Raw genomic sequence first — 8,914 nt, forward strand, 5'->3', positions numbered from 1 at the left:
CTTTATCATTTGGTTTTAGCATGGGCGTTTGATCGTGCCCAGGGAAAAGTCATTTAGAAATAGCTATTTACCTTCAGAAAATGGACTCGGAGTCTTCTGATTATACTTTTAAAAATGATGAGTACAGTTGAAATTTTAAAAATGGGACACCATATCTTGCTTCAATTTACATGGAACAGACAAATTGCTAAGGATGTTGCTGATTGATAGCAGCAAGTATTCCACTTCAGTGAGTGAGAATCAGTAAGATTCTGACACCCCTAGCAAGGCAGAGCTAACTTAATATGCAGAATTGGCATTTAGGCAAGAGAGTTTGCAAAACTTGGTGCTATTAGGTCAGTGAACATTGTCAAAACATGAAAGAGATGCTAGTTTGGGAATTTTGACACCCTTGGTATTCAGCTCATTTAAAAGTGAACAGAGTTGTTAACGTAAAATTGTTTCAGAAAGTGCCTGGATCTTGTCCTATTCACTAAACAACTTCTCTTCTTTCATTTGTGTCAAGAATCAGATTGAGAACAACACAGCTGCCCCCATGTTTTAAATAGTTATGGGATTTTTAAGTAAGTATATAACATCTATTGATCTTCTTATGAGACTGCTGGCTTGTGCTATGAATGACCACTGGCCACTCCCTTCACCTTACAAATGTAAATATTCTGATTCTGTGCACTTTCCCTGCCAACCATAACGGATTTGTGTCCTGTTTACTGCTTTGATAGTTCTGGCTTATTACAAACTCAGTGGCAAAGCCAAAACTTAAATAGAAATTACTTCACTGATGTGTTTCAGCTGACCAGAGACAAACTTGTGCTCAAAATAACTTCCACTCCCTTCCTTCCACATATCCCAACAAAGGGAAGAAACATACAGGCATTCTGTCTGTTTTTTTTTGATGTATTATACAAATAGAACATTTTTGAGAAATAGAACTAAAAATATGACAGCGCAAGTATATCTTAATATTTCATGAGATAAATTTCAAGGGCCTGAACTTAAAGATAGGCAGGTAGCCAATGATATATGGAGAAAAATATTTATTGTAATCATTTGCCTCTGTTTGCTGAATAACAAATATTCTTTCACTAGGAGTTCAGCATTTGTCTACTGTAATACATTGTCTTGTAATTGTGACTTGCAGGGCAACTTGGCATTGTATCTACTCAGCTATCATGCTATCACATTTGGTTTTTTAGGATTTTGTTTGTTTGCTTCTGATATTTATTTCACAGATCTCCTTGAGACTGAAAGGCTTTGCCTTTTGTAATAGTTAGAGCTGTATAGCATTTGGATGAGGGTATTATTTCTCAATACTACTAGGATACTATATATTTTAAAAAAAGGATTTTGTAATTTCTTTTTTCCCAGCTTTTGTCTATCCCTCGACACTTGCATGCACTTGTGTATTTTTTCTAGATAAAAAATATATGTTACATAGTTGATGTCAGAAGAGGTCATAATTCAAGTCATTTTGTATTACTCACATATTCTTCTATTCCTGAAACATAAGACTTTTCTGTTCTGTTTCTGGATGAGGAAGAAATCCAGAAGGGAAGTATATTCATCCATCTCTGCATCAGCACATTTCCGATCAACGTCAGTAGCCCACCCTGCATCACCACATCAGAGCAGTATCTGGAAGGCAGTACTAACTGTCTTACTGTTTAAAGCGTCTTTCTGAACTCAGAATATTAAACATTATATCCAATTTTGAGTATGATCTTATTCATATGTAATCAATTTTTTCCAAGTTTAGAAATGAAGCATTTTTAGTCTAGATTTAAAAATTGCACAGAGATGATTTTCAATGATTAGAAACACATTTGTATCACAGAATGTCTAGGCCCAAACATTTCTCACAATCCATTTTTTTTTTTTTTTTACCTAGCAATAATCTCAGTACTTGGTTTTATTACATTTCCTGTTCCCATATTACCTTGGTCAATAGACTATCATAATCACAATAAACTCCTTTATATTAACTGAATTTTAAACTTATGAAACATACACAAATCTACTTGAAAATTGATATTGAAAAAGTTAATAGAATTTAAAGTGCTGTTCACTTCTTTTTTCATTTTACAAAGACAGTTATGTAAAAACAAATTGTTTGTATGGTTAATATTTACCATTTGTTTTTCCTTCATTTTTATTAATTTAAACCAAATATACAGAGTCACAAGAGTTTTAAATATGTTACATAAAGACAATAAAAATAGATTAGAAGCAGGATGCAAAAAATATCACTGAAGATCAGTAGTTTTATTTTCTATTAGAAACAAACAAAATATAATTAATGCATATTATTTATTAAAATATTTCACTGAGTTAAAAAATATTACTATGTGTAACTAAGAAACCAGCACCTTCTAAGTGTTTGTGAGGAAAACATACTTTAGATTGACACATGTGTACATTTTTCTACATCCTCTCTTCACCCTATCCATTTTTCAAGTAAGAAGTTATCTGAATGTAACTTTAGAGTATTTACTTGAAATGGTTATGTGGGTTCACAGTATTATTGGATATACAACGTTAGCTCTTTTATACTTCAGCAACATTGCCCATTTTAAAATGTATCTTTAAATATATTTATACTGCTTGAACTTCAAGCACGACAAGGTCCCTTTCATATTTCTTTTCTTTTAAAGTCATGCAATTAGCCTGCCCGTTATTTGTATCTGGTCCTCTCATCACTTCCTGCTACATTTCTAAGGTCTTAGACACTGTCAAGTCTTCCCTGAGGGCTCAATGGGTAAAGAATCTACCTGCAATGCAAGAGATGCAGGGGACATAGGAGATATGAGTTTGATCCCTGGATCGGGAAGATCTCCTAGAGAACGAAATTGCAACCCACTCCAGTATTCTTTCCTGAAAATTCCCACTGATAGAGGAGTTTGGCAGGCTACAGCCCTAAGGATCAAAAAATTGGACACAATTCAGTGACTAAACACATACACACAAACACTGTCGAACAGGTACACATTTTGTTGAAGCAACTTTTTCCCTGTTCAATCAATAGGCACAAAATTAGAGATTAAAGATTAGAATTAGAGATTAAAGTATTCAGTCATTTAGAAATCTACCAAACATGAGGTAGGTTTTCTAACTCCTCATATATCCAAAGCATGAGAAATAAATCTCCAAGTGCAGTCCAAAAGAAAAAGGGCATGGGGGAAATATCTTTAACTCTGGAGGCAAGAGATAAATCCAGAACTTATATGTTTTCCTGAGAGAAAAACAGAAATAAAAATGTGTAACTTGATATTCATTTCAGTAATTCCCTTCTATTTATTAGCACTATACATTTTACTGGTTTTATCCATTTGTAGTAAATGTTCATCATTAATCTATAAATAATTGGATTTAGCTTTTAAAATCTCAGAATGTGTGTATTTTTTCCTCCCAAATAGTTAACCTTTTGACAAAAATGTTGATGTTTATGATTTCCTTTTGGATTGCCTTCAGAGACTACTTTTGAACTACACGAAAGTGTCAGATATTTTCAACCAATGGGTAAGGTGTTGGGAGTTGAGACAGAAAGATGACAGTAACTTGGTTCCTGATCTCCAACATCAGCCTTATGGGCAAATGATGTAAATAAAGTGTGGAAGGGCCAGTGAGAAGGATGCACACATTCAGGTTTTGACCACATGTGCATTATCTGACTTGTTTACTCATCTGACACACTGAACACGACTACAAATACCTTATTTCTGTTTTCAAAACCAACCTCTTCTCAGAAATTACAATCTCCTCCTGCTGAGGATGTTTAAAGGAAAGATTTAGGTATGCTTTCACAAGAAAGCTAACACTGTGACTTGTATGTGGAAGGCATCAAAAAGATTATTGAGCTATACATGCACATAAAGCATGAGGAAAGTGTTGTACATAAGGCAGAGGTGCTGGCTCTGTTGATGTCTAATCTCTTGTGGAGGCTAACTCCGAGTTTTGTCTTTTACATGCTGATTGTCTTTGATCTTCAGTCCACTTGATTCATCATTTATACATGATTCATTGATAGGTGAATCAGGCTGGACTGCTAATCAATGTTTACTTGAGTATGTTTGGTATTCTCTTTCCCAAATGCTTATTTACTCTCTACGGAGTCAGGAGCCATGTTCTTCAGCAAACTTTCTAGTGTAGAAAGGTTACACAGCTATTCGGTATTTGTTGATATTTGTGTGTACTTTACAGCAGTGCTAAGAAATTACTAGCACTGCCGTGTAGGGCCATCCAAGATGTATGGGTCACGGTGGAAATTTCTGACAAAATATGGCCCACTGGAGAAGGGAATGGCCAGCCACTTCAGTATTCTTGCCTTGAGAACCCCTGAACAGTATGAAAAGGCAAAAAGACAGGTAGGTGGCCAATATACTACTGGAGATCAGTGGACAAATAACTCCAGAAAGAAAGAAGAGATGGAGCCAAAGAAAAACAACACTCAGTTGTGGATGTGACTGGTGATGGAAGCAAGGTTCAATGCTCTGACCAATAATGCTGAAGAAGCTGAAGTTGAATAGCTCCATGATGACCTACAAGGCCTTCTAGAACTAACACCTTAAAAATATTTTCATTATAGGGGACTGGAATGCGAAAGTAGGAAGTCAAGAAACTCCTGGAATAATAGTCAAATTTGGCCTTGGAGTACAGAATGAAGCAGGGCAAAGGCTAATAGAGTTTCGCCAAGAGAACGCACTGGTTATAGCAAACACCCTTGTCCAGCACAAGAGAAGACTCTACACTTGGACATTACCAGATGGTCAACACCGAAATCAGTTTGATTATATTCTTTGCAGCCAAAAAGGGAGAAGCTCTGTAGAGTCAGCAAAAACAAGACCAGGAGCTGACTGTGGCTCAGATCATGAACTCCTCATTGCCAAATTCAGACTTGAATTGAAGAAAGTAGGGAAAAGCATTAGACCACTCAGGTATGACCTAAATCAAATCCCTTATGATTATACAGTGGAAGTGAGAAATAGATTTAAGGGACTAGGTCTGATAGATTGCCTGAAGAACTATGGATGCAGGTTCATGATATTCAACATGAGACAGGGATCAAGACCATCCCCAAGAAAAAGAAATCCAAAAAAGAAAAATGGCTGTCTGAGGGGGCCTTACAAATAGCTGTGAAAAGAAGAGAAGCAAAAAGCAGAGGAGAAAAGGGAAAATATAATGATTTGAATGCAGAGTTCCAAAAAAATAGCAAGGAGAGATAAGAAAGCCTTCATCAGTGATCAGTGCAAAGAAATAGAGGAAAACAATACAATGGGAAAGACTAGAGATCTCTTCAAGAAAATTAGAGATACCAAGGGAACATTTCATGCAAAGATGGTCACAATAAAGGACAGAAATGGTACAGACCTAACAGAAGAAGGAAATAATAAGAGGTGACAACAAAACACAGAAGAACTATACCAAAAAGATCTTCATGACTCAGATAGTCACGATAGTGTGATCACTCACCTAGAGCCTGATATCCTGGAATGTGAAGTCAAGTGGGTTTCAGGAAGCATCACTATTAACAAAGCTAGTGGAGGTGATGGAATTCCAGTTGAACTATTTCAAATCCTAAAAGATGATGCTGTGAAAGTGCTGCATTCAATTCACCAGCAAATTTGGAAAACTCAGCAGTGGCCACAGGACTGGGAAAGGTCAGTTTTCATTTCAACCCCAAAGAAAGGCAATGCCAAAGAATGCTCAAGCTACCACACAGTTGCACTCATCTCACACACTAGTAAAGTAATGCTCAAAATTCTCCAAGCCAGGCTTCAACAGTACGTGAACTGTGAACTTCCAAATGTTCAAACTGGTTTTAGAAAAGGCAGAGGAACCAGAGATCACATTGCCAACATCCATTGGCTCATAGAAAAAGCATAAGAATTCCAGAAAAACATCTATTTTTGCTTTATTGACTATTCCAAAGCCTTTGACTGTGTGAATCACAAAAAAATTGTGGCAAATTCTGAAAGAGATGAGAATACCAGAACACCTGACCTGCCTTTTGAGAAATCTGTATGCAGGTCAGGAAGCAACAGTTGGAACTGGACATGGAACAACAGTTTGGTTCCAAATGAGGAAAGAAGTTTGTCAAAGCTAAATATTGTCTCCCTACTTATTTAACTTATATGCAGAATACATCACGAGAAACACTGGACTGGATGAAGCACAAGCTGGAATCAAGATTGCCGGGAGAAATAGCAGTAACCTCAGATATGCAGATGACACCACCCTTATGGCAGAAAGTGAAGAACTAAAGAGCCTTGATGAAAGTGAAAGAGGAGAGTGGAAAAGTTGGCTTAAAGCTCAACATTCAGAAAACTAAGATCATGGCATCTGGTCCCATCACTTCATGACAAATAGATGGGGAAACAGTGGAAACAGTGACAGACTTTATTATGGGGGGCTCCAAAATCACTGCAGGTGGTGACTGCAGCCATGGAATTAAAAGATGCTTACTCCCTGGAAGGAAAGTTATGTCCAACCTAGAGAGTGTATTGAAAAGCAGAGACATTGCCAGCAAAGGTCTGTCTAGTCAAGGCTAGATGATAGTCTAGTAGTCATTTATGTATGTGAGAGTTGGACTATAAGAAAAGCTGAGTGCCAAAGAATTAATGCTTTTGAACTGTGGTGTTGGAGAAGACTCTTGAGAGTCCCTAGGACTGCAAAGAGATCCAACTAGTCCATCCTAAAGGAAATCAGTCCTGAATATTCACTGGAAGGACTGATGCTGAAGCTGAAACTCCAATCCTTTGGCCACCTGATGCGAACTGACTCATTTGAAAACACCCTGATGATGGGAAAGATTGAAGGTGGGAGGAGAAGGGGACGACAGAGGATGAGATGGTTGGACAGCATCACTGACTAGATGGACATGAGTTTGAATAAACCTTGGGAGTTGGTCATGGACAGGGAGGCCTGCCGTGCTGCAGTCCATGGGGTCACAAAGAGTTGGACATGACTGAGTGACTGAACTGAACTGAAGAAATTATTATTCCCCCAGGATACATGTGCTCATTGTTTTTGAGGTATCTTAGAAACAGTTTTTTAATAAAGGAAATATTGTATTTAAACCAAGTCACAGAAGTACCATTTAGACGATATAAAGGAACATCTTGTTTATTTTTTTATTCTGCTTCTTTACCAAATATACTTCAAAGTATACCGTTTTGGTATGTGACAGATAGCTTTTACCGTAAACACATTCCTAAAATCAGTTTAAATCTTAAAACAGGAATAAAATGGGGATTCCAGGGTTTTAATTTGAGCTAATTTTGCCTTGGCAGACAATCTTCCTTATAGACCTTTACATTTTCTCTCCTAATTCTTCTGATCTTGAAAATATCCTTATGATTTTGATTTCTTTTCTCACTTCCTAATTACTTTACACCACTCAGATGGGTAACCTTGTTTTCATTCTTCAAGTACTTTAAAAAAAGTTCCTTGCTTTTCTTCTTTAGACTTAATTTCCCAATCTAGCTGAACTAACAATGTTCTATCAAGGGACATTTAAATATCATAGCTTGTCATAGCTCTCAAGACATACGGTATATTTATCATCCTATAAAGCTTTTTAGTTTTTCTTCTGAATTGCCCTCTGAATCTGCATTCTGGCTCAAATACTAAAACAAAATGAAAAAGGAATAAAATGAAGACAAAACTAGATTTTCCAGACATTTTATGGATAAAATCTTTCATTTGCTTCTACTAATTTCACACAGATTTCCCTTATTGGGGGAGGGTATGTGAGATATGCAAACCTGGTTTTGAAGAGAAACAAGTAATATTTGGACATTCAAAATTGTGCTTTAATACAGTGTATGGAAAGATGAAAAATTATTGTAATAATACATTTTCCTTTATAAAATGCCTTTTTTTTTCTTTTACGAGGCTGCGTTTTATGCCGCATCATCCTGTTCATGAAGCAAAAAACTACAATCCCACTTCCACTGTGTACAAGATAACTTACTATACACAACTTGTAACTGAATCAAAACTGAACTGAATCATATTTTAGAGAAGAAAACTAAAAGTGGCTCTTCCTGCTACTGGTTTTACTCAGCAGTAAAGACAAATCCTAGCAAGTGTTGTTTACACAGTACAAAATCCTTGTAAAGTCATAGTGGAACATGACTGGTATCTGACCCAGCCTTTAGGGCTTCTTAAACACCTGTGGATTTATGGAGTTCAGATGTCTACAAGAGTCTGTGTGGAAGTTCATTCAGAAACCTGGAGCCCAAATAAAATGATCTGTTGACACGCACAATCTGTTTTGTTCTGCTATAGTCCAATCAGCCTTTTGAACTAGGAAAGAGATTAAGATTTAAGAAGGTACTTTTTAAATAATTAAGTTTAATTAGAAAATATGGAGGTATTTTTTTATTTCATTGTGTGATTTTGATTAATCTTCAAATTTTTTTCTTAAAGTTAAATTTATAAAAACCAAATCAATAGATGATTTATTCTCCTACCTTATATGTGTATAAAAGTAGCCCCCAGCAGGTATACACAAGCATCTGGTGAGGGGAGCTGGTCTTTTCATGCTGAAGACTTACACAATTTAAAACATGAAAATCTATACTCTTTGGAAACGTATACCCTTTAAGAATGATCAATTACAGCCACAAAGTTGTCTTAGTTAGCTCTATTACAATTACTTTCATTTGGGGATTTGATTTAGTCTTTTGAAAATTAGAGAGACCCTGATTTAGAGAACATTTCAGTCTTATTTCAGAGAGTTTGAAATGAGCTTATTTTATAATTGTTAAACATGTGTCTTCCATTTCCATATGTCTATTAAAAGCTTTATGAAAGGAAATATGGTTGAAAACACCTTGTTTAAAATCAAACATCAAGTCACATCCAATCTAAAAAGCACTCTGGTCAACATATCTCCTATTTTTATTCTCTAATC

Source organism: Cervus canadensis, chromosome 2 (assembly GCF_019320065.1).
Source record: "Cervus canadensis isolate Bull #8, Minnesota chromosome 2, ASM1932006v1, whole genome shotgun sequence".
Lineage (NCBI taxonomy): Eukaryota > Metazoa > Chordata > Mammalia > Artiodactyla > Cervidae > Cervus > Cervus canadensis.